Source organism: Spermophilus citellus (assembly GCF_964194105.1).
Source record: "Spermophilus citellus genome assembly, chromosome: 12".
Lineage (NCBI taxonomy): Eukaryota > Metazoa > Chordata > Mammalia > Rodentia > Sciuridae > Spermophilus > Spermophilus citellus.
In genome coordinates, this window is record NC_138198.1 from 37,895,118 (window position 1) to 37,908,443 (window position 13,326).

Here is a 13,326-nt window from a genome sequence, read left to right on the forward strand (position 1 = left end):
TATTATGGGAAAGCATTCTTGGGTACCTTTATAAACTCTTCCAAAAAGATTTTGAGGAAATAAAGATATATTCTCTCTCTCTCTCTCTCTCTCTCTCTCTCTCTCTCTCTCTCTGTTGAAGGCTACTAATTAACTCAGTACCTGGGAGTAGGGGAAAAGTTATCATCTCCCTTATCATTTCATATAAAGACTTGACTGTGTAGACAAAGGAAAGAGGACCAGTGTTTCAGGAAGAAGGGACTGAAAATGAATGTGCAAGTGAGCTTAAACATCATTACCGGGGATTCATGTATGACAGCACATACGGTTCAACTCTGCATCCTGTATAACCAGAAGAATGAAAAGTTGTGCTCCATTTGTGTACCATAAATCAAAATGCATTCTGTTTTCATGTATAACTAATTAAAAAAAGAAAAAAGAAAAATATACTTTCTTGTGCTCCACCAAACCTTCCAAAAATAAATAGTAAAGTTGGCAAAAAAAAAAAAGACCCTAGAGGATAGGGGACTAATCTTTTCATTTCATTTACACTTTTGTTAAAAATGGAAGTTCTCCGTGTAGAAAAACTTGCATATGGATTTGATAATACTTAAGAATCCCTTCTAAATCACATGAAATATTAATTTTCTAACTAACCTCTAATAATTTCATAAACTAATAATGTGTGTTTCACTTTTAGCTGATAAAGAAAAAACATGCCTTCCTATATTCTGTCAAGGTACATCAGAAAATGGCCAGTGTTCTTGGTTTCACAATAGGAGACAGACTGTAGAACTTCACATACATTTTACAGCAGAAAAAAAGAGGTTAACTTACCAGGATTACTTACACTGACTAAAGGAACTATGAAAGAGTATTCAAAGAAATATTCAAAGAAGCAATTATATTTCACAGTGCCTTCAAATCATTTCACATTTATCATATTTTAAGTGCCATTAAATATTCTTTTTGATTGGAAGAGCCCTGCAAATGACAGACAGTTTTGTGCTGTGCAAATTAGCAGTTTTCCCTAATTTTCTTCACATGACAGTCAATTCTTTCCCTATTATCTCATCCAAGTTAACATAATAGAGACCTGTAAAATGGAAGCCATATGCCTCATTGTGCAGTTCAAGATTTAAATTTTATCAATGATGCTTTTATTTTAAATGTGACCAATTCGATGCATTTTGCATCTAAATTCTCCCCATTACTTCTGGAAATCAATTTCTTTTTTCTTTTTTTCACTCAAGATATATTTCTATGCATGGAGAGTGTCAGTTTCCTTTGGACCCTGATATGCTCCTATAGACTAGTGTGTGTGTGTGTGTGTGTGTGTGTGTGTGTGTACATTTTTGTGTGTGCACTCACATTTGAATCTGGGTAGACCACTTATGCACGTGTCATTCCTTCTTTGCTGCTAATATTTGAGACACATGAAACCAGCTACAAATAGGCATGTTCTCTTTCAAGGAAAATGTATTTTTTCAGAAGAAAATTTTATGTGACTACTTCAGTTTTTAGTGATGCAGTTCCATGTGTCTCCCTTTGAATTAAGTTGAATTAAGTGAGACATTTCTTAAGTTACTAGGTATGCCTTACCTTTCTAGGCAACACTGGATTCAATTCCTTTCTCTATAATTTTAGGTTGTAAGAAGAAAAAAAGTGATTGGAAATGCTTCGATACATAATCCAACAACTGAAACCACACACACACACACACACACACACACATACACACACTACACATACTCATATCTGTAATGCATAGTAAAAGACCACAAGCCAAGAAAGGGAGAAAAACAATAAGAAAGTCACCCACGTACACATACACATCATACTGATGGCTACTAGTCCCATTAAGACTAATAGGGAGAAAGACATCCAGAGGTAACTCAGTTTGAACTTTAAATTTATAATATTTTTATCTCCTATATCTGTACTATATCACATACATATGCCATAGTATTAATAAAGAAATATATTCAGCAATCACACATTCTGTGCAACATTTGAATATGTTAAAATAGTGTCTTAAAGGACAGAAGTAACACTTACCAAATATAAACAGTATACAGACTGTATGAAATATATCACATAGACAGATACAATACAAGCCCAGCAGTGTATTCCCAATATGCCAACAACTTCCTCCAGTCCCTTTGGGGCTCATAAACTAAAGGGATTGCTTAATGAAAAATATGATGAAATAAAATTACCTACCTTCTATTTATAAAGAGAGTAAGTTTTAAGACACAAAATAATATTTCATTTTGTCCCCAAAATACAATTAAAATAAAAATGACACATACGTCTTATGAGTAAAAATCCACTGGACACTTCAGAAGCACAAGCAGCTCATGATACAGCTTTCTGGCAGCACTCTTCAATTCCTATAAATAAAAAGAAGGTGAAAGATAATATTCAGAGCAATCTATGTCTTTGTAAAATGATGGTGATTAACTATGAATTTTTTATTATCACTCCACACTGCCATTTAAAAAGCACTCCCTGTGTATTGCTGTTATCATAGTTCTTGTCAAATGTACAACACAGCAATGAAAATTATGTCTGTTTGGGACTTCCAAAACACTAAAATAGACTCTAGATTATGAAGCACTGCAAAAAAAATAAATAAATAAAACCACTCAATTTCATGTTATTTTACAGAGAAAGGTTGTTGTACTATGAAAACAAAAGCATTTGTAATTGAAATGCTTTCTTATTATATATGCATCCCCACTTAAACATTTTTCTAGTCATAACAGTGAGTTATAAAAAGTAGAGAATTTGGGCTTCTTACCCAGTTTTTACCATTGATTTCTTTATCAAGATGCTAGGCAGAATTCTTACTTTATATCCCATAATCTTCCTGTAGCAGGTTCATAAAATGTAGGAAATGATAGTCATCTGTTTTATAAGTTGATATGAGCTTATCAAACGGGTGATTTACCTAATGGATGACTTATCATATTTCACATTTTGTGAGTCTTCTCCAGGAAAACTAAGGGATATAAATTAAGAAGAATTTCCAAAATAATAAAGTAATATCCAGGACATACAGTAAAAATTCCATAATAACTCAACTTTTGTAATTTATTTAAATTATCTGTGGAAGTAACTCTTTATAAAAATATCATCTACTTCCAGAAGAGCAATAAAATGATACATAACATAAACATGTATTTCTCTCCTCTCCATTTTCTCTTCTGAATGTACACCATAAATAGACTGTTAGGGCAGATTGGGAAATGTGTTGCATTCCTCTTCTGCATCCTGATCCCCTCCAAGTCTCACATACTCGCTTGTACCTTCAGGCACAAATGCCAGTCAATCAGAACCATGGACATCTTTCTACTCCCCCTGACCACATCCCATCCATTTCTATAATTCTGTAAGCTATTGGTACCAAAGAACATCAAGAGGGTCAGGGAAATGATTGAGGAAAAATTTTAGTCCTAAATAAGAAAGTATAGCTTTGTCAAGGCACATGTAGCATGGTAGAACAAATATAAATGAGCATCTTCTTATTCCATTATAAGAAGCCATAATAAGAAGTCAAGCTTTCAGGGATGGGTGCCTGCAAAATATATTAATCAATCCAATGTTTTTAAAAGCTACTTATGGGAAATAAATAAGTAAATAAATATATAAATAAATACATAAATATATATGCCTACATCTCCTATGTGTTTTTTCTCTTCCTTTTGTTAAACCTTCAATGTTAATGAAAGCTCACAGTAACAAGCGCTGTATTAGGTGCTTTCATCTACCCATATTTAATAATCAGGACATGCACAATGTCATACTTTGGAGATAATTACCATTGTCTCATAGATAGATGAATAGATAGATAGATCGGCATACAAATCATTCCTAAGCTGAAAGTTGCATGTTCTAGAAGATAAAGTATTTCCATCTGAATTTTAAGATGTACAATTTTAATTTGCTTAGATATTATTAAATGTATAAATTATGTATGGAAAATTAATGTGTCATGTATTTTATATATATATATATGTATGTATATAGAACTTATTAAACAAAATATGTATGTGTGTGTGTGTGTGTGTGTGTGTGTGTGTGTATATATATATATATATATATATATATAGCCTTTTTAAACAAAATCTATTTTCTAGTTTTCTTGAAACTTCCATTCTAGCATTTTTTGGGTGGGGGGGACAGAATTAATCTTGGAATCTAACAAGACCTTTTGTTTATAATTACATTTAAAGTTTACATAAATGTCATCACTAAGGTAGAGGGATTGTACATTGTATCTCTAACCCCCAAACTGGAATTTTCTAATTTCTTAGAAGAGATAATTTTAAATAAGAACCCATGCTGGGGGCTGGGGTTGTGGCTTAGCAGTAGAGCACTTGTCTAGCATGTGCGAGGCCCTGAGTTCATCCTCAGCACCACATAAAAATAAATAAACACAATAAAGGTATTGTGTCCAACTACAACTAAAAAATAAATTTAAAAAAGAACTGATTTTGTTTAACAGGTATGGAAAATAAATATTCTAATAAAACGTAGAGTATAGGTACAAAAGAAGCAACTAAATAAAAGGAACTAAAATAAGACTGTTTTGCTAAAAAGAAAAATAATAATTTGGCAACAGATATAATTTAGTGGAGAAAGAAGTAAGTGGGAAAAATATGTTGATAAAACCTAACAAAGCAAGTCTTTTTTTGTTTTTTAAACAGGAATAAAAGGAATGCACTTGTCCACATAAATTCCTTTAAGTTTGCTAATCTAATAATAGAATATGGAAGGAACAAAGTGCAAAACTATTATTCCTAAAATGTGAATCAAAGTTTACAATGCTGCTGTATCACATTTTGTACTAAATGGTAACATGTAAGAGGAGAAGTCAGTCCAGGTGTACTCCTAGTTCGTGTGACACACTAGATCTTTCTCACAAAAATGATCAGAAGAAGCAAAAATATATTAGTAGTCAAATGAATTTTGTTCAGAGGCAAGAAGAGTAAAAATCAGAAGAATCCATTTTATAAGAAAGAACTGTGTCTTCCCTGAGCCAGGATAAGATTCAGAATAAGGAACATGAGGGACTACATCCTGAGCATTTTGATGGAAGCATACAGTTTGAGGTTAAGGCATGAATTTAGAATCTGAAACTAAAATAAATAAATACATGAAAACAAATGGGGATATCATAATGTCTTGCAAGCCTTCACTAGACAGAACATACTCCAAGCCAGGTATAAAATAAACATTTGTCCCAATGCTTGGGATGATCCATAAAATCACACCTAAAGTAGTCTGAGTATCTAATAAAATACTGAGAGTCAATTACGTAGTCATGATCAGGATGTGGTGATGAAGAAAAAAAATAGTTTCAAAGAAGGTTGGTAAACTTGTTCTACCAGTAACTTTAGAGGGACTGGTATTTTTGAAACTATGACCAGACCTTATTTAGTCCCCATTCTAAAACAAGTGAAAGTCAATTCAAGGCTAGAAAATTGTGAATGAAGTCGATATAATTATAACTGTCATTTTGTTTGATTCTTTAGACAATGAATATAATGATCTACAAGTAAAGCAATGTTTTAGTTATCTAATCAGGATACACATATCTTTTAGGTTTATATTGGTATATTAGAGAGTTTTTTAAAACAGAGGAAAAAAATAACTCTCTCTCTAACCTTCAGCAGTACTTGAGTTTTAAAGAGAAATACACATGCCTACACTGTTAATGTTTCTAGGTAAATAATATATAGTTGCAGATTTATATCTCTGCCTTTACAATTGATTCAGACGAAAAATTTGAAAATATCTGCTTCTCAGTCTTTTTCCATAAAATGATCTGGCAATTCTCATGCTTTATTTCAAAGTAAGATAAAAGAAGACTTTTCAGGGAAAATATGTGGTATATGACATCTTCTCTCAAAAGCAAAGTAATTCACTTAATGAAGTTTTATTTGCTATTGTTAATAACTTGTATATTGTAGGGTAGGGCATAAACACAGAAAATGAAGTTGCAGAGTTCATCACTCTGAAAAATTCTATGCAAGTCTAAGAACACAGCAGCACCTGAGGATCATATTTCATCTGCAGCCTCACACTTTTAATGTAGGGTTTTCTCTAGGATAAAAAACAATTTTATCCTAGAGAAATGCTCAGTCCCACTTTGGGAATTTGAGGGTCTCTCATACACTGAGACCAAATATTCTGAATTGTTATGGCATCTGAATCTTCTTTCATATTTTTATTTTTCTATTCAATCACAGATTTAAGAAACCACTAGATGCCTGGATATGATGGTTATTGTTTTAAAAATGTTATTTAATTTATTCATCAGGAATTAAGTCATATGAGATAGGTAGTGCTGTCCTACTCAACAAATACCAAACATAAGCTTAGAAAGTAATGCAATTATTTTCTCAAGATTACACATCTTTCTGTTATTTAACACTACTTTTGAAATGTGAGGTCTGAATTGGTTTGGTTATGAAACCATTGAGAATAAATATTAAATTGAATATAATGATACTAAACAAAACTTGAAACCTATAATCAGTGCAGACGACAAGAACTGGATGATTTAAATGTTTTGTTATCAACATTTTGTGGTTGTTAAATAAAAGTGAAGTTCTAAATAAAAGATTTCCTTTTTTTATTTGTTATTTTGGCCCTTTATTTAAAGGATGCTATTAAGATACAACACAGCATGTTTTTCCATTAATTCTAAAGTTTAGATTTATACTAGAAGGTTCAAGAAAATATGATATTTTATATTTTAAACAAGGTAATTTTGCACAAATCTAATTGAATTAATAATTTTTATCAAATTGATATAATAGAAATGACATTTCCTGGACACATATTAATTCAACATTACTTTTTCATTAGGATAAATAAAATGGAATATACCATTCATCCAATCTTAATTCTAACATAACAACATACCTATATAATTCTTAATTTTAATGGCACAAAATAACAAAACTTCTACTAAGAATTGAGCTACATATTTATAAGTTTAATATAATATATTAGTTATACAGTATACTAGAGCAATAAGGGAAGATAGAGAAGATAGAAAAATGTATTCACTGAGTAATTTTGATTATTATTAATAAAAAATTTTTAATATTAAAACATATTTTCCAAGTTAAAACAAATAAAATATAATGACAGCATTGTTTAATTCTCTGTATATATTCCACTTATAGAATCCTTCAAACCATACCAAAAGAGAATCTTGCACTTTAAGTGTACTGTATCCTATTTTAGCATGGAGTACACATTGCTGGCTTTTCAACAGAGAAAAAACAGTAATAAAATAAGACTTTTTTGATTCTACTTTAAGTTGCCTGGTTTTAAACTGCTCAGGTTTATGGCTCCCAACAGAATGATGAGGATTTTGCTCTGGATTGCTTTGGTGGCACACATTTCCCTTTGTTCTTGGCTTTCTTAGAGATGTACATGATAAGGATTATCAGCATTTTTATTTGCTTTAATCTTGCAAAACCCAAGTGTGATAGCAATAAACTGTTCACTTTTTATTAGATCAATCAAGTTAAAACTTTTCATTCTGACTGAACTTTTAAAAAGTTGAAACTTTACTACAATTGCATATTTTGCTAGTAGACCACATACTTTCTCTGGTCTTAAAAGATAGTTCTATGAACTGTATCTCTTTAAATTGCACATGTAACATACACAACAATTTTTGTACCTTATAGCCATTTAAATAATAATATTTACTGAATGAATAATCATATTCATAAGACTGTTATAAGTACTCTGTATATATTTCCTCACTTAATTCTCAAACCAATCCCAACATATTATTTTTATCCCCAGTGAAAGCACAGCGAGACAGAGCACAATCCCAAAGCAGTTTCAGAGAGATTAAGAAAATGACAGAGCTGGGATTTAAACAAAATATTTGTATACTCCAGAGCTTGAGCTATAGCAATTGCTATAGGACAGCTGATTAAAGATATCGATAGTGAAATTCTAATAACAATTCCACATAAGTTATCCTTAACCATATTAACCACACTTAAACACAACATATCAAACAATAGACATATATGTGAGATAGTAGAAACAGTTTAGTGAAAAATAACAGAGACCCATCTCTGAAGGCATGAGCTGTGCCTATTTGGTTTACCACGTCTTCACAACATCTGGTAGAGTACCAAATATGTAATAAACCAGTACTACAAAAATATCTGTCATATGAGGGAATTAGTAAATAAGGAAAATTTGCCGGGGATCCCAAAAGCCAACGGTGTGACCCCGGAGATCCAGGCTGTCTGATACGCGCGGCCTGCCCCGAGGCTACAGAAGGCGTGGTGCCGCAGAGAAGGGGTTAACCAGTCAGCAGGGAATTAAGTGGCTGCGACACGGTGGTATCCCACCAGCCAAGCCCAAGCCCGCACTGACCCCCGGGCTGAGTTCGGGATTGCAGTCGGGGAAGGAAGCCGGTAAGGCCCCGCCCCCCACAAGGGACACTCCGCTAAGGCAAACAGCGGCCACCATCTTAGAGGGCTGAAGTACCCACCGCCACTCTCCGACAGATTGCAGCAACAAAACAGATTGCAACAAAACAGGCCCAGAGTATAGCTTGAACTGCCGAGAACCATCACTGAGGGGAAATCTGGTCTAGCAGGAGAACCCAAGCCTAGCAGGAGAGAACAGGAGACTAGAGGCAAGGCTCTCGTGACTGGGCAGCTGTAAACTGCAGGCCCGCCGGCGACAGTTCATCCACTGCCAGGGTAACTGGGCGGTAGGAGAACGCCCTCCCGCTGGCGATGGATCACCTGCCCACGGCCTGAGATACTGGGCGGCGGGAGTCTGCCTGCCTGCCACGACCGGGTGCTGAAACCAAACAGAGACAGTCCACTCACACTCCCCCATTAGGGCACCCCGGCAAGGAGACTGGGGCACGGCATAGCAGAGTAGTGTCGTCACTGGAGCTCGGACGTCGGAATTCCTTCCCAGCAGAACCCACGTTAGCAGGCATAGTTCAACAACACAAAGGAGAGACATCAGAGTAATACAGAAACAAAACAAATCTATAGAAGAGAGCAGAAACACGACAATCAAAAAGAACTGGAAAGTAACGTGGACAACATGAGAAAACAAGGGAAAAAAGGATTTCAAACAATGCAAGACAACTCAATTCTACAAGAGGACATAGAAACTTCAGAAACAGGGATATGGAAAGAACTCAGGGGATACCTAACTCGAATGGAAAGGAATATTAGAGAAGACATGAGACAGCAAGTCCAAGAAATAAAAGTATATTTTGAAAATGAATTAAACAAACAAATTCAAATGGCAAAGAACGAGATCTACCAGGAGATAGAGATCTTAAAAAAAAATCAAACAATAATCCTAGAATTGCAGGAAACTATAAGCCAAATTAAAAACTCAAACGAGAATATTACAAATAGACTTGATCAAGTAGAAGTCAGAACATCAGATAATGAAGACAAGGTTTATCAACTTGAAAAGAATATAGTCAACACAGAAAAGATGCTTAAATCCCACGAACAATCTATTCAAGAGTTATGGGATGTCATAAAAAAACCAAATCTGAGAGTCATAGGGATAGAAGAAGGCACAGAGTTTCAAACCAAAGGAATGGACAACATATTAAATGAAATAATTCTAGAAAACTTCCCAGAGATGAAAGATGGAATGGATTGCCAAATCCTGGAAGCCTACAGGACCCCAAACATTCAAAACCATAATAGACCAACCCCAAGACATATAATTATGAAGATAGCCAACATACAGAACAAGGAGAGAATATTAAAAGCTACGAGAGAAAAGAGGCAGATTACTTTCAGGGGTAAACCAATTAGGTTAACGACCGATTTCTCATCACAAACTTTGAAAGCGAGAAGATCCTGGAATAATGTATTTCAAACGCTGAAAAATAATGGATTCCAACCAAGAATACTATATCCAGCAAAATTGAGCTTCAAATTTGACAATGAAATTAAAATCTTTCATAATAAACAAAAGCTAAAAGAATTTGCAGCAAGAAAACCAGCTCTGCAAAGCATTTTGAACAAAACACTACAAGAAGAGGATGTGAAAAATAGTGCCCAAAACTAACAGCAGGAGGTATCTCAGTAAAGGGGGAGGAAAACAACCAAAAAGCAAAACTAGCCAAACTAAAATAAATAAATAAAGAAGCATGACTGGAAATACAAATCATATCTCAATTGTAACCTTAAATGTTAATGGCCTAAATTCACCAATCAAGAGACATAGGCTAGTAACCTGGATCAAAAAAACAAATCCAACAATATGCTGCCTTCAGGAGACTCATATGATAGGAAAAGATATACACAGGCTGAAGGTAAAAGGTTGGGAAAAATCATACCACTCATATGGCCCTCGGAAGCAAGCAGGAGTGGCCATACTCATATCGAATAAAATCAACTTCAAACCTAAGTTAATCAAGAAGGATAAAGAAGGTCACTATATACTGTTAAAAGGAACCATCCACCAACAAGACATAACAATCATCAATTTGTATGCACCAAACAATGGAGCTGCAACGTTCATAAAACAAACTCTCCTCAAGTTCAAGAGTCAAATAGACCACAACACAATAATTATGGGTGACTTCAACACACCGCTCTCGCCATTAGACAGATCCTCTAGACAAAAGCTGAATAAAGAAACTATAGAACTCAACAGCACAATCAATAACCTAGACTTAACCGACATATATAGAATATATCAACCATCATCAAGTGGATACACGTTCTTCTCAGCAGCACATGGATCCTACTCAAAGATAGACCATATATTATGCCATAAGGCAACTCTTAGTAATTATAAGGGTGTGGAGATAATACCATGCACCATATCTGACCATAATGGAATGAAATTGGAAATCAATGATAAAAGAAGGAAGGAAAAATCATACATCACATGGAAAATGAACAATATATTATTGAATGATCAATGGGTTGTAGAAGACATAAAGGAGGAGATGAAAAAATTCTTAGAGTCAAATGACAACACAGACACAATATACCAGAATCTATGGGACACAATGAAAGCAGTTTTAAGAGGGAAATTCATTTCTTGGAGTTCTTACCTCAAAAAAAGAAAAAACCAACAGATAAATGAACTCACACAACACCTCAAAAACCTAGAAAAGGAAGAGCAAAACAACAGCAAATATAGTAGAAGACAAGAAATAATTAAAATTAGAGCAGAAATCAACGAAATTGAAACAAAAGAAACCATTGAAAAGATAGATAAAACTAAAAGTTGGTTCTTTGAAAAAATAAATAAGATAGACAAGCCCTTAGCCATGCTAACGAAAAGAAGAAGAGAGAGAACTCAAATTACTAACATACGGGATGAAAAAGGCAATATCACAACAGACACTACAGAAATACAGAAGATAATTAGAAAGTATTTTGAAACCCTATATTCCAATAAAATAGAAGATAATGAAGATATCGATAAATTTCTTAAGGCATATGATTTGCCCAGATTGAGACAGGAAGACACACACAATTTAAACAGACCAATAACAAAAGAAAAAATAGAAGAAGCCATCAAAAGACTACCAACTAAGAAAAGCCCTGGACCAGATGGCTATACAGCGGAGTTCTACAAAACCTTCAAAGAAGAATTAATACCAATACTTTTCAAGCTATTTCAAGAAATAGAAAAAGAAGGAGCTCTTCCAAATTCATTCTATGAGGCCAACATCACTTTGATCCCAAAACCAGACAAAGATACTTCAAAGAAAGAAAACTACAGACCAATATCTCTAATGAACTTGGATGCAAAAATTCTCAATAAAATTCTGGCGAATCGAATACAAAAACATATCAGAAAACTTGTGCACCATGATCAAGTAGGATTCATTCCTGGGATGCAAGGATGGTTCAATATACGGAAATCAATAAATGCTATTCACCACATCAATAGACTTAAAGACAAGAACCACATGATCATCTCGATGGATGCAGAAAAAGCATTTGACAAAGTACAGCATCCCTTTATGTTCAAAACACTAGAAAAACTAGGGATAACAGGAACTTACCTCAACATTGTAAAAGCTGTATATGCTAAACCTCAGGCTAGCATCATCCTAAACGGAGAAAAACTGAAGGCATTTCCTCTAAAATCTGGAACAAGACAGGGATGCCCTCTATCACCACTTCTATTCAATTTAGTTCTCGAAGTACTAGCCAGAGCAATTAGACAGACAAAAGAAATTAAAGGCATAAAAATAGGAAAAGAAGAAATTAAACTATCGCTATTTGCGGATGACATGATAATATACTTAACAGACCCAAAAGAGTCTACAAAGAAGCTGCTAGAGTTAATAAATGAATTCAGCAAAGTGGCAGGGTATAAAATCAACACGCATAAATCAAAGGCATTCCTGTATATCAGCAACAAAACCTCGGAAATGGAAATAAGGAAAACCACTCCATTCACAATATCCTCAAAGAAAATAAGATACTTGGGAATCAACCTAACAAAAGAGGTGAAAGATTTATACAATGAAAACTACAGAACCATAAAGAGAGAGATAGAAGAAGATCTCAGAAGATGGAAAAATGTACCCTGTTCATGGATAGGCAGAACTAACATCGTCAAAATGGCGATATTACCCAAACTTCTCTACAGGTTTAATGCGATGCCAATCAAAATCCCAATGGCATTTCTTGTAGAAATAGACAAAGCAATCATGAAATTCATATGGAAAAACAAAAGACCCAGAATAGCAAAAGCAATTCTAAGCAGGAAGTGTGAATCTGGAGGCATAGCGATACCAGAGGTCAAACTGTACTACAAAGCAATAGTAACAAAAACAGCATGGTACTGGTACCAAAACAGGTGGGTAGACCAATGGTACAGAATAGAAGACACAGAGACTAATCCACAAAGTTACAACTATCTTATATTTGATAAAGGGGCTAAAAGCATGCAATGGAGGAAGGATAGCATTTTCAACAAATGGTGCTGGGAAAATTGGAAATCCATATGCAACAAAATGAAATTGAATCCCTTTCTCTCGCCATCCACAAAAATTAACTCAAAATGGATCAGGGAGCTAGGTATCAAATCAGAGACACTGCGTCTGATAGAAGAAAAAGTTGGCTACGATCTACAAATTGTGGGGTCAGGCTCCAAATTCCTCAATAGGACACCCATAGCCCAAGAGTTAACAACAAGAATAAACAAATGGGACTTAATTAAACTAAAAGTTTTTTCTCAGCAAGAGAAACAATAAAAGAGGTAAATAGAGAGCCTACATCCTGGGAACAAATCTTTACCCCCCACACCTCCGATAGAGCCCTAATATCCAGAATG